The sequence below is a fragment of the Orcinus orca genome, chromosome 10, assembly GCF_937001465.1.
Source record: "Orcinus orca chromosome 10, mOrcOrc1.1, whole genome shotgun sequence".
In the NCBI taxonomy this organism is placed as follows: domain Eukaryota; kingdom Metazoa; phylum Chordata; class Mammalia; order Artiodactyla; family Delphinidae; genus Orcinus; species Orcinus orca.
The window spans coordinates 6,170,042-6,191,530 of NC_064568.1; the positions used below are offsets into that span (position 1 = coordinate 6,170,042).

The 21,489-nt window shown below is 53.9% G+C and overlaps 1 protein-coding gene across 3 annotated transcripts in view; it reads right to left on the reverse strand.

Moving 5' to 3' along the window:
- SLC6A1 (solute carrier family 6 member 1) overlaps positions 1 to 20,220 on the reverse strand; it is a 40,387-nt gene extending 20,167 nt beyond the window's left edge. The window contains exon 1 of one of the 3 annotated variants that reach the window (XM_049716221.1): positions 20,044 to 20,220. The gene's annotated coding sequence lies outside the window, so the exon portion shown is untranslated. Of the gene's footprint in view, positions 1 to 1,494; positions 1,776 to 20,043 lie in introns of those variants that run through there. The other 2 variants (XM_049716220.1, XM_004274838.3) reach the window with 2 other exon arrangements.
- Positions 20,221 to 21,489: the final 1,269 nt, after the last annotated feature.

Sequence of the window (21,489 nt, forward strand, 5' to 3'; positions counted from 1 at the left end):
TGCGGTTCCAGGCTTTCTTAAGACTGGCTACGTTCCTGCTCTCGGAGTTTACAAAGCATCCCCATGGTTGTAAAACAAATTCCCCATTTTTGCAGGTTGGGTCCGGGGTTCCTGCTACAATCCTGAATCTCTGCACACACCCCTGTGTCCTGGAGGAACAGCAACTTCTGGGCTTCATTCTGGGTTTACTTGTTGATTCTCAGGGAGACTCAAATCAAACCAAACTCTAAAATCTACTGGGCTTTGGAAACTGGTGTGTGCCCTGGGCCACAGGGTCATCTGACGCCAGGGAGAGAGGTAGAAAGATGGCAGGGCGTGTTGAACCAGGTGGAACGGGGTGTGTATATCCTTTGCGGGAACCGTTCAAGGCTGAAGGAGGAGAGCTCCGGTTCACCGGGAAGTTTATTCCATCGTCTTCTCCATGAGTATATTGAAGCCCTCCGGAGAGATCAAAGAGGGCGGCTGCTCCAGAGAACTCACAACGAGGAAGACATATGAGCAATTTCCAGAACTAGGGCACGTATACAGATTCAGCCAAATGTCTGCAACTTCCCCATGAAGAGCCATATAAGCATACGTGCAGTTTTCCAGGATCAAGAATGTAAAGCCAGGAATTAATATAAATGATGCTTCTTTGAGGAATCAGACTGAAAAGGCCCTTCCTGCAAGGACCAGCCCAGGCCTAAATCAGACAGACCTTCGCTCCCTCCGACGCTTATGTTGGGCGAGTTACGTCACCTCTTTGATCCTCATCTGTAAAATGGGGGGAAGATAATGCCTCCCTCCAAGGGTTGTGGGAAGATTAAATGAGACATGCCTGTAAAGCATGGGAAAGAACACCCGGCTCATAGCGAGGGTGCAGGGAGTTTCAGCCGTTATCATCATTGTGATTGCTGCCATCTGTGTACGGATCGTGGCTCTTAATCTCGTGTTCTCAGCTTCCCAGAAGGCCACAGAGATGATGATGATGTAACAACCATAACTGTAATAAGAATAGCAGCTAACATTTATTGAGGGCTTATTATTCAGGCCCTGGAGCAACCTTCAGCATTTTCAGAAGCCAGATATAAATCAATCTTTTAGTCATCATGGGGAATACTAGCTAATAAAAATGTCAAGCCCTTTGCTTTGGGCTGTCTTTATACCAGCTCAGAGCGGTCTAGCTGATCACCTTGGGCCAGTCAGAAGCCAGCAGTGGTACCTTTGTGTGTTTGGTTAATAAGAAAAAGTATTGTTCTGTAGTAAATAAAATCTGGTAAGAAAAGAAATTCCAAAACATCTCAGCGATGGGAGGAAAATGATAAAAGGCCCCCATTAGTGAAAAAGCCTGGGACCCGGTGCTAACCCAGAGCGGCTCCAGGAAGCGGCCTCATTCACGCACTGCTCAGGTAACTTTAATTCCTGACCTGGCTGGTTCACCTGTCGCCCCCTCCCCCATGAAGAACGGCACACAGAAAGCACAGGCACATGCATGTTCATGGCAAGGGAACCCACTGTCTTTCTAGAAAATTAATGATCTCTGAAGCAGAAGCAACCTTTTCACCGGTGTTACTCTCTCTTTCCTGAAACTGGCACCCGTGCTCTGCAGTGCCGGCGCCGCTCGGGGTCAGAGGATGGCTCTGCGGGTCGGTGGCAGGGAGGCCCCACCTCTCTTTCCTCTTCCTCCTTTATCTGCTGGCGGAGCTGGTGGAAGGAGAGGCCTCACCACCTCAAGATTTGAAGGATGTTTCCAAGGACTTCTTCCAGAGTCTCCCCGTTCTTCCTCGTCAGGTGGCAATATTCTGCAGACCAAGAATCCAGTCGTTCACGTGCCAACATTCACTGAACTCCACCAAAGCAACGTTCTAAATGGTACAGTTAATGTGAGACCACAAGCGACAAGTTCTCTGTATTCACTCACCTTCACACCTTCATTCATTCAACGAGCATTTACTGAGCTCGTTCCAAGAGCTGAATTGGCGATGGGACAGTTGTTCCAAGCGTTTTGCATTCTGAACTACACACTGGTCACCAGAGTTTGAACCAGTGATCTAACAGGTGCCGGCAGAAAGATCCTATTTTGTAACTACATACTGAGAGCCTAATGTGTGCACGGAGCTGGGCTGGATGGTTAGGTGGCAAGGATTAATAAGACAAGGTTCCTGACCTTGACAAGGTCACAGCCTTTAAAGAGAAATAGCTCTGCTACAGTTATTCATAATACTCTGTGATGAGTGCTACAAGACTGTATGAACCAGAGAGGCCTAGAAGGAATGATTTAATTCAGCCAGAGAAGGTATTCCAGATGAAGGGACGTTTGAGCTGGGTTTTGAAGGTTGCATAGGTGTTCACAGGCTCAAAAAGAGGGAAAGGGCATCCCAAGTAGAGGGAAACACATGAACAAAGGTAGGGAGGTTTGAAGCTAGGAAGTTTAGTTTGTGAAGGGACTCAAAAGCCAGGCTAGGGAACTTAGGGACCAACTGCAGGGATGGGACAGGGGTGACAATGTGGTCAAGTTCATATTATAGAAGAAGACTCACTCAGGGATGCTCTGGGGAGGATGGAGTTAGAGAAAGAGATTCGAGACAGGAAGATGCTAAAGATGTTCCCATGATGCCCCATCCTTCCTCAATGAGCACCATCGATAAAAATGGGGCCAAAGCAAACAGGAAGAATATGTCTGCCAATCCCTGAATGAGGAAATGCTTTGTAAGGAAAAGAAAACATGTGGAGTTTGGAAGCTCTAGATCAGGAGTGGCAACACGGGTCAAAATTGGCCCTTGGGCTTGCTTTATTTGGCCTGAACAAAATTTTTTTTCAGTTTGAATTAGGAGCCAGAAATGTGATGCTCTAGAATACAGCATTTTAACGAGAGGGAACAGCAAGTGCAAAGGCCCTGAGGCAGGAATACGTTTGGCATGTTTGCGAGATGGCATGGAGGCCAGGGTCGTGGGAGTCCCAGGGCAGGAGGGGACAGATCTAGTTAGAGGCAGGCAGGGGCTAGATCATGCAAAGTCTCAGAGACCACGGCAAGGAGCTCAGATTTTATTCTAAAGGGGAACGGAGAAAGTGGAGGGTTTAAGTGGTGGTGGTGGCCTGACTTACATTTATGAGTCTCACCCTGGCTGCCCAGAAGAGGCTGCCCAAGAGCAAGGGTGGAAGCAGGGAGGCTCCTTAGGAGCTGAGAGTCCACGCGAGGGATGATGGTGACCTGAACAGTGGCAGCCAGGCCAGAGATGGTGAGGAGTGGACGGGGATCTATTTTGGAGGTGGGGCCCCGCAAACCTTGCTGGAGGATTGGCTGTCAGCAGCCCAGCCCTAGGCCAGATGGCAGGCTGGGGGAGGGGAGCATGTGGCAGCTGCCTTGGACAATCCCCCTCTGTCCTACTGCACCAGAGGGATGGGTGGCTGCGTGGGGTAGGGACCTGGGCAGAGGCAGAAAGGCCAAGGCCTAGTCTCAGGCTGTCATTGTCTAGGGCCAGGGCTGGGCCCAGAACCCACTGGGAGCGAGTGGGGCACCGGAAAGAGCCAGAGGTGGGGAGGGGGGGCAGCAGGCCGGGAGGGGGCCGCTCCCTCCCATGACGCTGTGCGCACTCCTGCTTTATTTTGCTCCCGTTCTGTAATTACAGAAATTACAGAGCCTTGCTTCAGACTGCAATCACTCTACTCCCTTTTCTTTCTTTTTGAAACTCTGCGGTTCAAGAAAAAAATTAATATTGGGTTTGGCAGCATGCCAAGGGGAAACAATACAGTTTATTCTCTCCTTTAGGGAGAAACGCTAGGCTCAGTCGATTGGACAAGGCTTTATTGAGCGCCTGTTGTGCACCCAGACCCACGCCAGCTCCTACCAAGGGAGAAGAGCCAGCATTTATTGAGCGCCTGTTGTGTGCCAGGCATTTCACAGGTGCTACGTCATCCAGTCCTCCTCCCATCTCTAGAAGCCAGGGGCTATTTCACCCATCTGACAGATGGGGAAACTAAGGCTTGCCAGCCTGAGGCTACTGTAAAGGAGTCTCACATGGCTCAGCGATCCAGAGCCTTGCTACTCAATGTGTGGTTCTCCGTGGGCAGCATGAGCATCACTGGCAGCCTGTCAGAAATGCAGAGTCCTAGGCCCCACTCCAGACCCACAGAATCAGAAGCTGCACTTTAACAAGGTCCCAGGGATTCAGGTGCACACGGCAGCTTCAGAGGCGGTAGGTTATGGGTGACCCTGATTATTTCACGGAGCTTGATTCAAATCCCTGCGTGACCAGGGGCTAGATATTTAGCTTGCTCGAGGCTCAGTTTCCTTGTCTGCAAATATAGACCCTTACACTTCATAGAATTGTTGTGAAACTCTGAAGTGAGATAATGCATGGAATGAGACCAGGGAAAGCAGAGGGCCTGGCACACAGGAAGCACTCAATAAATAGCAGCTTAGATTGCCATTCAAAGAGATGAATGGCCACGGAAGTGCTTTGTAATCGAAACACGCCATACAAATGTGAGGACCAATTAATAGCTGATGATCCAGTGCGGAAGGGTAGAGGGAGGGTGGACTGTGCAGGTGGAGGGCTGGTGCTGTGGGCGGCCCTTGCCACGGACTGCCCTGGAGGTCAGTGACGGCTCCCTGGAGAAGGTGCTCTGATGGAGAAGGGGCAGCTCGAGAGGATCTCCAAGGCCTCAGGGCTTAGGCCTCAGAGGCCTGAACCCAGTCTGGCGGTGAGGAGTCAGTCTTTGCCAGGGTGCAAGCTACAGGCTAAATGGATGGCTGCAGGTCCAGGCGTTAGGCTCTCATCCTTGGACCAGTGGGGCTTGGGGCCAGGACCAAGGCAGCCTCCTTCCTGGTTCAAGTCTGTTCCATGCCACACGGGTGCACCTGGCCTATAGCAACAGTCTACAGATGGAAAAAAAGGCCCAGAAAGGGCTGGTGGCTGGTCCAAAGTCACATAGCACATGAGTCATATGACCCTTACAGACCCCCACCACCCCAAATCTCAGCCCCCTGCACACTCTTACTTAAGACACGAAGGAAAGAAGCTTCACATCTAGGTGCAAAGCCCTCCGCTGGTTCAACAAACCTGAGAGGTAATCTGCAGCCCCAGGCGCACTTCCCAGTATTAAGTGTTGAATGCCTCTTCTCTACAACATCCCAGTGTGACTTTCATGTAAGTTATATATTTTCCCAAACTGTCTGTTCTAACAGGAAATGCGGCCAATGGTCACCACTTTACACAGGCCCAGGGCTAGATTTAGATTTTCTAGCCCTTGGCCTGGCCCAGCAAATGCTAAATACAGTGAAGCTAAAATGATTATTCGTCCCATTTTGCAGATAATGGTACTGGGGCTCAGAGAGGTCAAATAACCTGCCCAAGGTCACACAGGAATTTAGCCCAGGCCCTCTGCTCACCTACCACCTGCCTCCCAGACACTGGCCTGGGTGAAACTCTCTGAAGCGTCTGCCTGCTGGGTTCTGGGGAGGAAGAGAGGTGACAGCATGGAAAGGGGTTTGCCTGGTCCCACAGCCCTCGACAGACGATGAAACCGAGGTGCAAGCCCTTCTCCTCGGCCTGCAGCCTTGGAGAGCCTGGAAGTCTGGTTCTCTAGGGTGCCCCCTAAACCAGAAGGTACGAGAAGGTTAGAGGGCACCACCCCACACCAACAACCAGAGTGAGAAAAAAATCAGGTTTATATCAGCTGGATGCTTCCTAGACTCATTCAAAGGTGAAATAAGTCATGCTGCTCTTTTCTCTGCGGCTGCACACAGGAAAACATCCCCAACTTTTCATTAACAAAAAGGAAAGAGATAGGAGAGCTCACAGTACGAGAAAGAAGTCAGCTGAGTGCTTAGCTGACAATGCCAGGGCCTGCTCTAAATGCTTTATGGATAGTAAACGGCCATTCTCACCCCTCTCCCCCATTTTACTGATGGGTAAACCAAGGCAGAGGGAGGGAAAGGGAATTGCCAAAGGTCTCCCAGCTAGGAACATGGGGGGCCAGGACTGGAACCCAGGCAGCTGGGCTCCTGTGTCCACACTCAACCAGTGTCTCTAGCAGGGTGCCTGTGGAACCCCTGAGCCCCACCTTTAGGGTGTGGGAGAACGGTAATTCCTTCCAGGGCAAACCCCCAAGGACAAGGCCTGCTGCTCTTTATAGGAAACCCAAAAGAGGCTGCTGACACTCAACCTCTGAGGTCTGGCTTCATGAAAGGCTAACTTGTCCCCATGGTCATACTGGGCAAACCCTGCAGGGGTCCTGGGAGCCGACAAGAGGTCACGTGGGATCCAGGCTGAGCAGCTCTCACCAGGCCCCTGAGGCTGGGGCCCTAACGAGAGTCCCCCAGGAGACAGCCAGCCCCAGGGGTGGCGATCCCCTCTGGGAGTCCCCAGCTCTCCTCCCCCTGCAGACACGGCCTGTGCTTGCAGCAGGGAGAGGGCCTTTCTAGGGCCCAGCAGAGGAGGAAGCACAGTTAGCTTCAGACTCTGGAGTCTGCAGACCCCGGTCTGAATCCTCACTCCACACGCTACCAGCTGTGTGACCTTGAGCCAGGCCCTTTCCCTCTCTGTGCCTGGGTTCCCTTCTGTGTGAGAGAAGAGGAGTCAGACTCTAGCCGGCAGCATCGTCCTGACTCCCATCCTCATTCTCATCTCAGCCCCCCTGCCTCGCTCACACGATCAGCGGTTTGCTAACATCTGTTTGGCCGCTAATTGTCCACAATGCCTGACCGAGCACCTCGCTTTGTCGAGGTAATTTTCAATCCAATCCGACCTGCATCAACCTCGCACCTCCAGGGAGCCAGGTCCCACGCTGGGTGCAGAGGGATCGTCTGAGTCTGCCGCCACTGAGCGCTGGGGACAGCTGGGTGACGGGCCGCGTGGATAACCAACATCCATGCAGTAAGTTCTTCCATGGCCCAGATAGAGGGGGCCTGGGTTCAGGCAAGAAACTGGGAGATGATGGCATTTGGGCTAGTGGAAAGGGGACAGAAATGGGGACTTTCCTTTTATAATCACAGCTACAGAAGCAGGACTAGAATCCTTGCTCCAACCGCAAGCCTAACTGCTTCTGGTCCATCTCAGGCAGAGAGGACGGGGGGAAAGCATAATGTTTTTAGAGACAGTGAGGGGCCTGGCTTGGTTGGACAGAATCTGGGGTCATTTAGGGAGCTTGGCTGGGGAGGTGGCAGTAGCAGTAAAGGGCTCTGAATGCAGGAAACGGGGTGCCCTGTGTCCTGCAATAAGAACAGTGATCATGCCAAAGGTTTATTCAGTGCTTACTCTGTTCAGTGCATCTCATAGATGCTCGCATTTAATTTTCACAGATACGGAGACTGAGGCTCAAAGGAGGACAGCAACTTGCCCGCGGTCCCAGATCTGGAGATAACAGCTCAACTCCGAAGCCCATGCTTTTAATTGCCCCTCCCCACACTGAGTACTGGGAAGGCGGGAGCTTGGGGACCTTGGAGCCTTTGAAGGTGGAGAGATCTGATCTGATGGTGATTTGGCAAGAACCCGTCAGCTGTGTATGTGGGGAGGTCAGGGATGGAAGGACAGTGCCTGAGCTGGGACTGTGGGCGGGAGTGGGGGCCATGGGGAAGGCCCAGTCACTCTACACAACTTGGCTCCTATCCTGATGCGTAACTAATTCTTCTGTCCTACCGCCCCAGCTCCCCTGTCCCCTCTGTACCAATGGGACCTGGGTCTTCAACTTGCTCTGCTTCCCCCACAGCAGCTCACACAGTGCCAGACGCACATCCCGAGTCCCACCCTGGTGGCAGGGGACGTTGTTATTACAAGTCCTCGAGAAATGTCTGCTTCGGAGGAGGTGGCTGGCACCTGTCTCCAAAGCAGTGGTGTGCTGGTAAGCTTTAACAAAGGTCTCTCCGGAAAGCAAGCGATAGTCCTGACTGGGGGCATCTACTGATTCCTGTGGTGTCCATGTTCCCACCAAAGCCTGGTCAGGGTCCACCACGAGGTCACAGGATCAGAAAGAGATGCGCATACTCAGCAAACCTCACAGGCTCATTCCTGTAAGGAATGCCCTGGATGTCAAAAATGAGAGACAGGAGAGAGGGAGACTGGAGGGGAGCAGCAGAGTAACGGGGAGAAGGGGCAGGAGGTAGAGGGAAGGAAAGAGAAAAAGGAAGAAAAGACGGAAGGAAGGGAGGGAGGGACGAAGGAGAGAAGGAAGGAGACGCAGGTGTGCTGTTGATTTCCTCTGTGCTGCACCAGGCTCTGCTCTGTGATCGCACAGAACCTGCCCAAGACCCCAAGGACAGAGGGAGCCTATGTTTCAGAAACCCCCGGCAGAGCCCAAGGTCGCAAGTGGTTGAAGAGCTGTGATTGGAAGCAGGCCGCTGGGCCTCCCCTCCCCCCAGCTCCCTCCAGCCTTCCTAACTGGCTGTGCCAGGGCAGGCTCCAGCACCCCTGAGAACCACCCAGGGGTACAAGGGGACCCGCAGTGGAAGAGCCAAGGCTGCCGGCTTCCATGCCCCCGCAGTCTGCGAGGGAGTCTCTCTTCCTCCCTTCCTCTGCCTGGTGTGGGGAATTCTGGAGAATTCTGCTCCAGGGGACGCCTCTGAAAAGACCCTGCTCTACCAGCCAGAAAGGATTAATTCAGATCAGGAAATAAGAGGGACAGGATGCCCACCCAGCATTCTTTAACATTGCTCTTTGCCTTTTAAGACACACTTGTAAGAAAACCAGGGGGTTAAATAACCATTCTCTCCTGTTCGAGATGTTCTTCAAGGACTCTGAAGGGCATTAGGATTAAGGCCCTTTAAGAACTCAGATTTGGGAAAAAGAAAAACATAATACCGCAGGGACTGGCTGAACTAAATGGTGATCCGTAACAAGTCATGGGCAGACGCGCAGCTGGAATGGAGAGCTGAGTCCGTGTCACGGAACGGTACTTTGGTGACGGTGGCCCTGGGCAGCTCCACGGTTCCTTACCAAGCGTCCACACCTGGGACTCCATTTTCTCCTCTCGACGGCTCCGCAGCCTTTATCATCCCCCTTCTGGAGACGCACACACCAAAGCCCCAAAGACAAACTGTCTGGACTTAGATCACACAAAGTCACAATAAGGACCACCAGGAATGTCACACTGATGGCCTGCGGGCCGAATGGGTCCCACGCGTGTCTGGTTGCGTGCTTTGGGGACGGGGAGTCGGTATGTGTTTTCCAGTTTACTACAAGTCCCACCATGACCGTCACCTTGTTCCTGACCTCTTTACTCATTTCTTTGACCCGCATGGCCTTCCATGGCCTTTGAGTTCGCAATCCTAATATATAGGAGCAGTCTAGTCACTCCAGAGAGCTCTTTTCTCAAAGTGGTAGAAGAAGGGGTTACTGTTGCCCCTTCCCTAGGAAATATGCAAAATTTGGGGGCTGCTTAAAAAAGCGAGGTCAGCAATATGAGTTTATATTTGGGAAGCAACAGATCCTATTGTTCTTATAATACAGCTCAGTTAGATTTAAAAAATGCGGAGAGACATTGCTTCAGAATATTTTGCAAGAATGAGGAGGGAGTGTATTTTCAGAGTCGAATAAGGGTCAGATTCCTGGGTCTCAAACATTTCCCACAAGAGAAAGCTAATTTTGTTTTTAAAAGACTCGAGCGAATGCTCACTTTAGCCAACACATCTGTTCCTGATTCACTCACCAAGCTTTCCAAAGGAATCTTTAGAGCATGAATCCCCCCTTCTTTGTCAAGCGAAAAATCCCATGTAGTGAGAAGCACCTCTCCATTTGGGAAAGTGAGATTTTTATTAAGTAAACATCCTTAAGTCCCACGAACAATGAAGAAAGGCATGAGTAACTTCCACTTGAGAAGTCAAGGGTACTCAGAGGTTTATTTGTCACGAGACAAGACGGAATAGGGCAGTGGTTCACGGCACTGGCCCTGAGGTCAAGAAAGCCTGGTTTTGAGTCTCAGTTCGGATGCTGCGTGACTACAAAACCTCTCTAAGACAGAGGTGATGATATCTATTTTCATGGCCACTGTGAGAATTACATGGAGACTGTGTAAAGTGGTTCATACAGAGCCTGGTACATAGTACTTGCTTGTTACCTGGCAGAGATTATAATAAATCACCTGATTAGGGCTAGTATTATTACTTTTTAAGATAGCTATGGAAAAAAAGTCCTGGGCAGAATGCCACACTTATCTTTTTTTTTTTTTTGGCGTTATGCGGGCCTCTCACTGTTGTGGCCTCTCCCGTTGAGGAGCACAGGCTCCGGACGCGCAGGCTCAGCGGCCATGGCTCATGGGCCCAGCCGCCCCGCGGCATGTGGGATCTTCCCGGACCAGGGCACGAACCCATGTCCCCCGCATCAGCAGGCGGACTCTCAACCACTGCGCCACCAGGGAAGCCCCACACTTATCTTAACGCACATGCAACCGATAAAAGGGAATGGTTGAGCCACTGGCAGATGCCAATCATATCAAATTCTCAAACTGCTCATTAAACACGGTCCCTGAAGTGTTCATGGGTACCTATCCGTGTAATTAGCACGTGTGCTCAAATCCCGTTAAATGTCAACCGTCTTCATTTGTCCACAGAATGAATCTCCCTGACTCTCTCCCGCCTGCCGACGATGGAGGGGTCAGAACCTGGGGGGCTTGGGCTCACTGCTTTCCGTGCACCCTGCCATCCAGCCTCAGGAGCAGCAGCGAACAAACGACGCTCCCTCTCCAGGAACCCAGGAACAGGTTTCTACTCTGGGGGTGGATCTGCTTCAGACAGGTTTGTGGTAACAAACAAAATGGTTGCTTGCCTCTAAGTAAGCAGGATCCCAGCTCTCACCACTGCTTTTGAAACAGCCCAAAACGCCTGAGTCCAGCACCCTCTTTCTGCTTCCAAAATGGAGTGGGGTTGTCTGCCAGCTTGCATCCCATCTTTGCCAGCATGCAAATGATATACTTTGGGGTTTCTTGGGGTGTTAACCCCATGATCCCCAACCCCCAACTAGGGAAGTGAATATATTGCACCAGCAGTTCGGGATAGAGAAATGAAGAGTGTGGGTGAGAGTATTTATTTTCCACGGGGCTGCAGCGCAGGGTCGTGTGGATAGCCGGCATAGAGCAAACACGGTTTCCCCGGATGTGGTTTGCAAATAGGCTGTTAGGGACAGTACCTTTAAAGTGAGGTACGCCAATCATGCCTTACAAAGACAAAATATTTATTTATATTTTTGGTGATGGGGACTGTTCATTTGTTCTGCTGATATTCACTAGCCTGGAATGAAGATCCCTGTTATTTATTGCTCTTGCACTTGTTTTAGCCAATTTCACTCTTCCAACACCACACCTTACAAGCTGATACACGGCTGGGAGCAGACCCTTCTCCAAGCCTCTTCTCTTTGGTTAATAACAGTGACTGTTTGTGCTCAGCAGTGGGGCTTGATGCTCTTCCTACCTTACCTTATTTGGTCTCATAACAATCATAAGAAGTAGGTCTTTTATTACCCATTTTACAGATGCGGACACTGAGGCTCAGAGAGGTGAAGTGACTTGCCCTGGGTCACACAGCTAGGATACGGGAGGGCGGGCTTCGACTTTGGACTTACTGTTTCCCATTCCTCTTGGGCTGGAACTGTTGCTCCTGGCCCACCAGAATCTTCATGTTTGAGACTCTTCTCAACAGTCTTTTGAGAGGTCCACGTGCTCCGAGTACACTGTGTCCCCAACTGCCCTCCCTCTCGCTGTGCCCCCTTACAGGCCCTCCGTAGCCTAGACTCCCTGAAGCCACTGGAGGTTTGAACGCCAGCTCTATCTCTTGCCCAGGTATGTGACCTGGGGGAAGTCACTTCCCCCTCTGCACCTCACTGTGCACCTCTATGAAGTGAAGGAAATTATCCCTTTCTGCGAGGTTGTAGCAAGGATGCTTCCAGACAAAGCAAGTTTCCCCGCAGCTGCCCTCACTACCAGCCTCTTTCTTGGGGAAGCTCAAGCCCTAGACACAGTCCCCTCCACTCACTCGCTCGCTCTAGCAGCTCCTGAATCAGCATTCAACACACATCACTCTGCCTTGTGCAACGCCATTATCTCCTGAGGACACAGGCTCCATTGCCATGGTAACCAGAGTCCTTCCAACAACTCTATTTAATGATTTCTCAGCAGCAGAGCTGGGCTGGCTTGGGGCAGGGGAAAGAGCACGGGGTTAGGGGTTAGGAGCTCTGGGTCCCAGCACCTGCAGGCCTTAGACCCCCCTCCTCTCTAGGCCTCAGTTTACCCATCTGTAACAGAGATGTCTGAAATGGGTGGCTTCTGTGACTTTCTCTGGCCTAGAAAAACCTGAGAAACAGATTTCAAGGTCCAGGAAGCAGGAGGCAGGGAACCAGAGTTACTGAAGAGGATTGAAGGTTTGAGTGACATTTTACATCCACAAGAAGAACCAGAAGCTGCCTTTGGTGACCACGTTCTCTCCTGAGGAGTTGCCATCACAGCCCTCGCTGTACCCAACTTGCAGGTGTGCAAACTGAGGCTCAGGGAGGGCAAAGGGGTCCATGGGCACCAGCAAGTAAAAGGTCCGACTCCCGGAAAGGCAGGAAGGGTGGTGCCTAGGGAAGTGCGACAGTCCCCTGCCTGTCCCTCTGCTCCATTCAGCCCACGGCTGGTTTTGCTCTGGCCCCCACTTGTGTGGCCTCTGGCTCCCACATAAGGAGCCACATAGACAATCACAAGCAAGAGCTAAGCACCTGCTACGCGTCCCCAACTATTCTGGGCACCAGAGACACCAGAAGACATGGCATTCCTGCTCCTGGTTTGCCTCCATGACCCACAGTAGGGCCCAGCACAGAGTAGGTGCTCAAAGTTTTATATGGTCCAGTTGTTGGCCCACATCTGCCTCTGACCCCCCAGAGGCCTCTAAGAAAATCTCCCAGAGCAGATCCCGATGTCTCAGCTCCAAGGAGCCGCTGCGGACCCCATGCTGGGGAGGGGCCAGTGCGAACGAGGCTTTGTGACTCCTGGCTGGCTCCCGGGTTGGGGAGGGGCGGTTCTGCCTTGGCGCAGGCTGATGGCGCTGCTTTTAGGCACACCCGTGGCCAGCCCAGTGGCACTATTTAACTCCTCCCAGGCTGGCGTTTTGGTTTAATACCCACGGCATAATTAACAGTGCTGCATCTGCTCTGTCATTAGCGGCATTCACTGCCATTTGGAGAAAGGGCTCTTAGTTTCCCAGTCATTAGTCTCAGGGACGCTATTATGGGGAAATGGAGGAGGAAGTGGGGCACGCAGCCCCTCTTTACCGCTTGGAGAGCTGGCGCCGGGCACAGGGAGCAGCCGATCGACGTGTCCGGTCCAAACCCCTTGGCTTTACAGTCTGAGAAAGCGACGCCCAGATTAGGGAAGGACCCGGCCCACTGTCCCCCAGGCTAACGGGCAGCCCGCATAGGAGGCAGCTCTCCCGCCACTTCCTGGGGTCTGCAAGCCCAGGCCTCGGGTCTCCCAGCACCTGTCAGTCAGGGGGGCGACCCGGGCAACCACAAGAGTGCCCTGGGCTCAGTGTCCTACTGAGGATCCTGGGACACGGCTTGTAAAGTGCTGGGCTCAGCGCCTGCATCAAAGTCAGCGCTCAGCACTGGGGCTTGTACGCATCTGATGACTTCGTGTCACAGCACTGAGACGACCTGTTAGGAGCGTACGTGCAGTACAATGAGTGCATTTAAATTCCTTCAGTAAAAAATAAATAAATAAATAAAGTCCTTCAGTAAGACTGCTTCTTCTCCATCCCCAAGCCCACTTTAAAAAAAAAAAAAAAAATCATAGGTGGGTCCTTGACCTCAAGCTCTGGAAACGGCCAACGTGAGTGCTGAGAGGCTCGGGCGGCGGCGAGGGCTGGACGCAGGTTGGACAGCGCACAGCGCGTGGGAAGCGGCGGCCTCTGGCTGTGGTCACTTTTGTGTTGTTTATCCTCCGCCTCACTGAGTGAAAGCCCCACCTCCCCCTACTACGCTCTCACTCAGGTGCTCTCCAGGGGCAGCGGGTGGCGTGGGAAGCGCAAGGGGCTGGCATCAGCAAGTCCTGGGTCTGAACTGTGCTGTGTACCCCGGGGAGAGTGATTCCACCTCCCTCAGCCTCAGGGTCCTGCTCCGGCCTATGGGGACAGCAACACTGATCCCCCAGCACTGCTCTCACCAGCCTCGGGCGGCCCACGACTGATGCCTGGGAGGTGCTCCTGCACCAGTGGTCAGGGCTGGGCTGGCCACGCAGCCAGGGGACATGTCAGACCCTCAAGTGTCCCTGCCACCCCCAGAAGGAAGCCCCTAGACCTCGTGATATTCCACAGTCTTCAGCATGGGCAGCAGTCCATGGGCAGACAGGAAGGGGGTACGGGCCAGGGTGAGTGGTTTGCATCCCATTCCCCCATCCCTTCCCTTCCCTCTTGGGTGGGGCAAGACTCCAAGGCACAAAGCGGGTCCCAAACCACCCGAGGCTCACATACAAACACTTGCCCACACCTCTCCTGGTTACCAAGGCCCTTGATCTTTCTAGATGATCTCACAGGACCCCTGGTGTTCATTTTCATCTAAATCCATCTAGGTACACACACGTGTGCGTGTGCCCGAGCATCTGAAAGCAACCATACTTCCTTTCCCCGGGTGCTGCCACCGCTGCGGAGTCCTGGCCAGATGAGCACACTTCAGACCCCAAACTGGATGCGACGGAGGACATGTCAGCTGCTGGCCAGGGCTCAGGGGAGGCTAGAACAAGATCAGGGACCCTGTCCTTCAAACCTCACGCTGTGCCTTTCCACACTATCTGGCAGGCTTGACCCCGGTGCTGTGTTCTGCCTCCTACAAATCGAGGCTCCTCTGGGTTCCTTCCAAGGGGCTACCTGGTGAATTCGGATTCGGGCTTAGGAAAGGTGATTCCCCTCAACTGGGAAACCAGAGGTCATGGGTGAGGGTGTTCAGGGCTTGCAGAGCTCCTGTTTCCCCAACCAAAAGGTGGAGATAATAATAGTAGTAATAATAATAATAATATTGCTTTCACCTGGAGCTCCCAGGGCTAACGCAAGCTTCAATGGAAAGCATTTTGAGAAATTCTGCTTAAGCGTTAAGTGTGTGTGTATTTTACGTGTGTACAAAGAGGCCTCATCTGAGCCAAGGTCATTCTGATTTGGGCTTTTTGAGAAAAGTCACTTACAGAAGATGTCTCTTTTTGTTTGACAGAGGACCCTTCTCCAGGATATCAAGAACCATATTTTCTTCCCCTGGCATACTTCATACAGGAGCAAAAGAAAGAACAGCCACAAGAGCTTTTTTTTTTTTTTTTTTTTGTAAACCGTGTTGTTCTGATGACTGGGAGAATTGTTATCAGCACTAGGTTCCAGAAAACTGCAACACTGATACCAAATGTCATTTCTCACCTTCTTGTGGCTGCTGCCTTCTCCCTGCACAGAACCTCCTTACCAAACAATAAGGCCATGAAAGCAACCTGCTGTCAATGTCTTTCCGGGCATCTTTGACCTTGAATGTCCCTCTGGTAAGAACTCAGTTATCTCCAGAGTTGGCATGCGACATCAATCTTGCAGACACTGGGCAGCTGACAGGTGGGCAGAGCTGCATGTCACTGTCCGAAGCAGCCACTAACTCCTGCATCCTCCAGGCTGACCTGCATGCCAGGATCCCATCCAGCCCTGGAAGCTGGGAGCCCCTTCTGTAGCCAAGAGGGCCCCTGGCACCCTAATGTGGCCCGTTCCACCTAGCTGCACACCCCCTGCTTGCACAGGGCTCCAGCCAATCGCTCCACAAGGCCTGGCCTCCTTGTAATTTCCGATTTGTGAGAAATGTAAAAATAGAAGGCCATTCGCTGCAGGCAGCTCTCATCAAATCGGATGCCACTTTCGTGTCATGTCAGATCACGGTACACAGAGCTGACGGCTTCCTCGGCTGCTCTCAATGGCTTCCAGAGCAGCAAGAGGGTGGTGACAAACTGGGGGGCACCGAGAGTCAGGGCAAGGTGGCTGGGTGCACAACGTCAACAGCAGCTTTAAATGAATCTACAGCGTAGGTCATGAATGCGCTGTACAGGGGGGCACCTGAGTGCAAATCCAGCAGAGGCATTAGCAACTGAGGGACACTGGGTACAAATTCATCTCTCTGCCTCAACCTCCCCAGCTAGCAAATAGCAGCTATCACGCTACTGGCCTCCTGAGCTGTGGCAAAGCTCAACTGATGGAACGAACTGGGAAGTGCTTTCTATTGCACAGTTCCTTAAACAGGGCATCGTGGGCCTTGCCAAGTGAGCAAGGCCAGGGCCTTTTCCGTGGCAGGGGTGTCAGTACCACGTGGCCGCCTCTGGGCTCCAGGGCCATTTCCTAGGCCAGCGATCTTGCAGCAGGTGCCTAAACCTCTCTCTTTCTCAGTTTCCTCATCAGTACAGGGACAACTCCACTATGTAGCTCACGGGGTTTTGTGAAAATTAAATGCAATACTAGCAGGAAGGCACACAGCACACTCCCTGGCAGATCACCAACTTGCAATAACTCTTAGTTATAACTGTTATTGATGATATTATCATTGGAACAACATTTAGTGGGTTTTTCTTTCCTGTTTATGACTGGATCCAAGTCTGTGCTGAAACATCACAGCTTGCGTTCACAGCTACGGTCTATGCCAGGCAACCCTATCTCCGCTATTAGCCGGCTTGCCGCTGACTCTCACCCCCTTCCCCTGCTCCGGAGGCCCTCAGGTGAGCTGGGAGTGAACATGCTGGACATTCCTAAAGCTCACAGAGGCACGTTTTCTGGGAAGCCCTATTTTGAGGTCCACATCGGGCCTCCCAGCCTTTCCCCCTCTCAAGTACCACCCTGTTTCCCACCACCTTCCAGCGACCTGCAGAGAATGGGGTAAAGGTGGCAGAAAGGCCCCTCGGTGCTGGGGCCATTTGGGGAGCTGGTGCCGAGGAATGCCACAGAGCAGTGGATGAACAGCTGATGGTCTCCCCACTGAGGGAGGTGCGGGGGGTGGCGGTGGGCTGTGGCTGCAGCTCTTTGCAATTGCTGTCGATTCAAGGTTGTTTTTATCGTGGCAGGTGTGCTCTGCCCACCGTCCAGACAACTTGGCCCAGTTGAATGGAAGGGGCGGTTCTGACATGGGCAAAGGTTGACACATCTCTGTTTCCATCTGGGGAGCAGGGGGATTAAGAGTCTCTAACTGGGTTTGGCGTTGAGATGTGGCTGAGGGAGAGGGCTTAGGTGATCAAAGGCAAGGAAGCGCTAGGCACGCCTCAGGCCAGGTGACAGGGAGGGACTCAGGCACTCCACCTGCTCCCAAGGACAAAGGGGATGGACTTTAGGATGCAGGGGGCTGGAGGCGACAGCAAGGCTTAATCAGCCGGGGATGATGCTCAGCCTGTGATCCACGCCCCACAAGAGGGACAAAATGACATCTCCAAATTCCAAGCGGCTTGGGATGTCTCTATCTCAGCTACTGAGCTCACAGACAAGCGTAGGAACAGCGTCTTTATGCGAAGGCAAGAAGCCGCCTGACACTGTGCTTTATTTAAGGTTGCTCTTAGCATATGTGGGAAGGCAAGGGAGCAGCCACTGCTCAGACGGCAGTCCAGAGGGGCCTCAGTGTCAGTCATCAAACCCTGACCATCGCCCCACCACCCCACTTTATGGAGGTGAAAAACAAGGCCCAGAGACCCATCAAAGGGGCAAAGTGTTGGCCTGGAAGTCAGAAGAGTGGGGTTCAAATCTCAACCCTGCCTCCTCCTGGCTGTGTGACCTTGGGCAAGTCACTTTCACTCTCTGTACTGCAGTTTCCTCACCTCTGAAGGGGGGGATTAGAAGAGTACCTGCTGCGCAAGGTTACTGTAGGAATTATAAGCGGGATACATTGGCAGCTTTCAATACTGCATTCCTACCTTCCCATGGGGATGAGAACTTGCCCAAGGTCACCTGCAGAAAATGGCAGCAGCCCAGCTCCAAGCCAATCCTTCTAGGGCTCGTTCCTGGCCGAGGTCTCGGAGGCCGTATTTTGTAGCCTTCCAGCTCAACGACGCAGGGAGGTCCATGCTAGGCTGTCCTCACCTTCCATCTATGTAGGCTTTATTGTAAGACATTGACTGAGTGCCTGCTGGGTGCTGGGCCACGCGCAGACACATTCATAGCACTTGGAGCTCCTGGTTGCCATGCGTATGAAATCCAGGGAGAGACAGGTCTATTGTGCTTCTGTCAGCTTTGAGGGACTTGCTCTTTCCTTTGCCCTCTGAGTTGCCTCCTCCTTGGCCTCTAGACGCCCCTTCCAGCCCCATCCTGAGTTCCTAGGGGACCCAGTTCTCACTGAGCCTCCAGCATGGACTAAAGGGTAGGACATCAGCAGAGATGGTTCCCTCTTCTCTCCCACAGCGGCCGCCTCTCTACTGTAATTCTGAGGGATCGCCCCACTCTCTAGATGCTCTGGCGGACAAGCCGGGCTGCGTCCCACTGCCTGGGACTCACTGTTTGTCCTCTGAGGACTGGCCACTGAGCCAGCGCTTGGCTAGAGAGAGAGCGCTTTCTTTGTTTGCCGCCTGCCTGACAATTTCTTTCTGAGGCTCAAGGGAGGCTCAGCCATTTTGCCCCATTGCTGGGGGGGGGGGGGGGCGGGGTCCCTCTCACTTCTCCAGGGACTTGTATCATCCTCTGTGTGTGGGGAGGAGGGGGAGGGAGGGTCTGAGGCTGCTCTGACCAGGACCAGAGCAGGGGCTAGGTCAACCCTTCCCAGAGAGAGCATTCCAAGGAGAAAGAGAGAGTACAGATGCCTGTTGTTCCCACTGACCTCCTTTGTTCTGGAATTTGGGAGTTGGGGTGCCTTTTCACACTCCCTTATGAATGCATTTCCCCCAAAGTTCCCAAAGAGAGAATCTAAGCAATACCCCAGCACCCAACACCCCCTCTCTTGCCAAACACCCACCTTGCCTGTCACAGATAAAGGTTTACACCAAAGTCCACTCACTTAGCCTGACACAGTCTCTGATTTGGGGGTGTCACCAAAGCTCAGGAGCCATTTTATTCAGAGCCCCCAGTTCTTCATGAAGATGAGGCTGAGCTTACTGGGAGAGGGAGAGAGAGCTCAAGCCCCACATCGGGAAGACACTAAACATCATCACTGGGCTTTTAAAAACCCAATCTTCTCCTTGGGGTTCACATCTATCTGGGGAGTAGATTAGCCCAGAGCCTCAGTGCCGGGCTGCCAGGTCTGAGTTCCTTGTCCAAAAAGCAAGCTACGCTAGAGCACGGCATCTGTGGGTGCCAGCCGTGGGGACGTGTGGGTACAAAGGGACCACGCATGAAGACCCGCTGATTATTTCCCCCCGGGCAACCTCGGGGAGCAGGGTCGTCCCTTTTTCCAATCCTCGGAAAGTAAATGCCAGGATGTAAGGCAAGAAGCTGAGAATGGTCCCTGCGGTAGCAAGGAGACACCGTCCTCAACCCCTCTGAGAGACCCCCCTCACTCCACATTCCTCGGGGAAAGAAGTGGGGAGACCGCGTCGCGAGCTTCAGCGCGCTCAGCTCAAGCCCGAGCTGTGGTGTGCTTTCTAGCCAACATTTCTTGACAGCTTAAGCGGCCCTAGGACAGAAAGGAGGTGTCCCATTCTCAAGTCGCCTGGTCCCCAGAGCCCGGAGAGAACAGGAGAGGGGCACAGCTCGACCTCGGCGCAGCTGACCCCAGACGGAGAAGTGGCGCACGACTAGCCAAACGTTATCATTCTTTCCCGGGTCCCCCGCCATCCCCTGGGGATGAACGCGGCGCTTCGACGGCTCCAGCAGAATTCAACACCAGCTGGGGGTCCAAGGGGCCCGCGACCAGGAAAAGGCAGGAGATTCTAGCGACCCTCGGTCCCTCTAGTTCCCCCGGTCCCCTACGCGTCCCATGGGGATGGCCGGGGTGCGCCTCGACTGTCGGAGCGGCACCTCAGGCTCCTTCCTGTGGCCCAAGGCCGGGCGAGGCGCCGGGGCTGGAAACTCGGCGTGGCCGACCCCATCCCGCCCGGCCCGCGGCGGCGGCTCTGGGCGACCGTCCGCGCTGTCCAGCCGTCCCGGACTCTGCGCCCCGCGTCCCGAAGCCGGCAGCCCCTTCCTACCTGCGGCCGGGGCTGCGCTGCCCGCGGCGGGCGCTGCGCCGGCAGCTCGGCCCCTCCGGTGCGCTCCGGACGCGGGGCCGCTCCCGCCTCGGGCCGCGCTGCGCTCCCCAGCTCCTCCGTGCCTCAGCTCCGCGTTTCTCGCCCGCAATCTCGCTGCTCGCTCAGTCTCTCGGGGGCGGGCTGAGAGACACCGGGAAGAGAGGGGCGGGGAGTGCGGGGGGCGGGGCGCGCGGGGGGCGGGGCGGAGGGCGCGCGGGCGGGGGCGGGGCCGGGGCGCCGGAGCCCGCCCAGCCCGGGGAGGGGGCTGCTGCGACCCCCCGCCAGCCGCGCGACCCGTTTCCGCGGCTTCTTCGGCGTCCCTTCACCCCACTCCCTTCCTTCCACTCCTGTCTTCCCTCCTTGTCTCTCCCGTTTCCCGCTTCCAGTTCTTCGCTCTCCATCTCCCCTCCCTCCCCCCTTTTCTCTCCTTTTCTTCTCTCTCCTCTCTTCCCCGCCCCATCCGCCTCGCCCGCTCCCCTCTCCCCCTCACTCTCTCCTTCCTTCGCCTTTCGTCTGGTGGCCTCTTCCCTGCCTTGGCCCGTCTGTCTGGGTCTCTGTGTCCCAGTCCTTTTCAACATGGATTTCCCTCTTGGCTTTTCTCTCTCCAGCCTTGCTGATCTGCTTCTGATGGTCTTTTTCGTTTCTCTTTCTCTGTTTCACCCTCTTCTCTCTCTCTAGGTCACAAGGCCCCCTCAGTGGGGGTGGGGTGTGGGCTCCTGCCCCCTCCCTGCTCCCCTGCCTGTTACACAGGGAACAGTTTCTGAGCTGAAGCAACAAGGCTTTTGATCCCAGGCAGGATGTGTGCATAAGGCGGGGAGGGGCGGGTTGGTGAGGACTCCCTCTCTGCTGCCAGGGGGTGGTGGTGGAGACACAAGTGGCTATGCGTGTGGATGGACAGATGGATAAACAGATGATTAAAAAGAGAAACACAGCCTGCAACAACACCCAGGGATGGCAGCAGAACACCCCCTCCCCCTCCCCTGCCCCCCCCAGCCCTGTCCCCCAGGTACCCTCCTCCTTCCAGTTCTTGAGATTTGAGGGATTGTCCCAGAGAAGCCTCTCTCCCAGCCAGTGCTCACCCAGTACCAGAGGACTCCCTCCCTACCCCTTGCCAAGTCCTGACCCCTGACTCCTTTCACAAAGACTCCTGGTAATGGGGCCATGACTGCCCTTCCATCTGGGTTCCCCAAGTACTCACAGAAAGGATCCCTTCTCTCTACCCCTGACCTACTCTTTGCCTCCTCTCTCTGGCCCCAGGGCTGGCATTTGCTGATAGACTTGCCATCCCCCACTCCACATTGCCCACCCACCATCCATCCTGGACCCCACAACCTCCAGTGCTCCCCAAGGTGACCCTGACTGCTCCTGGCTCTTTCCCACACTCTCACCCACAAGCATGGAATCTTG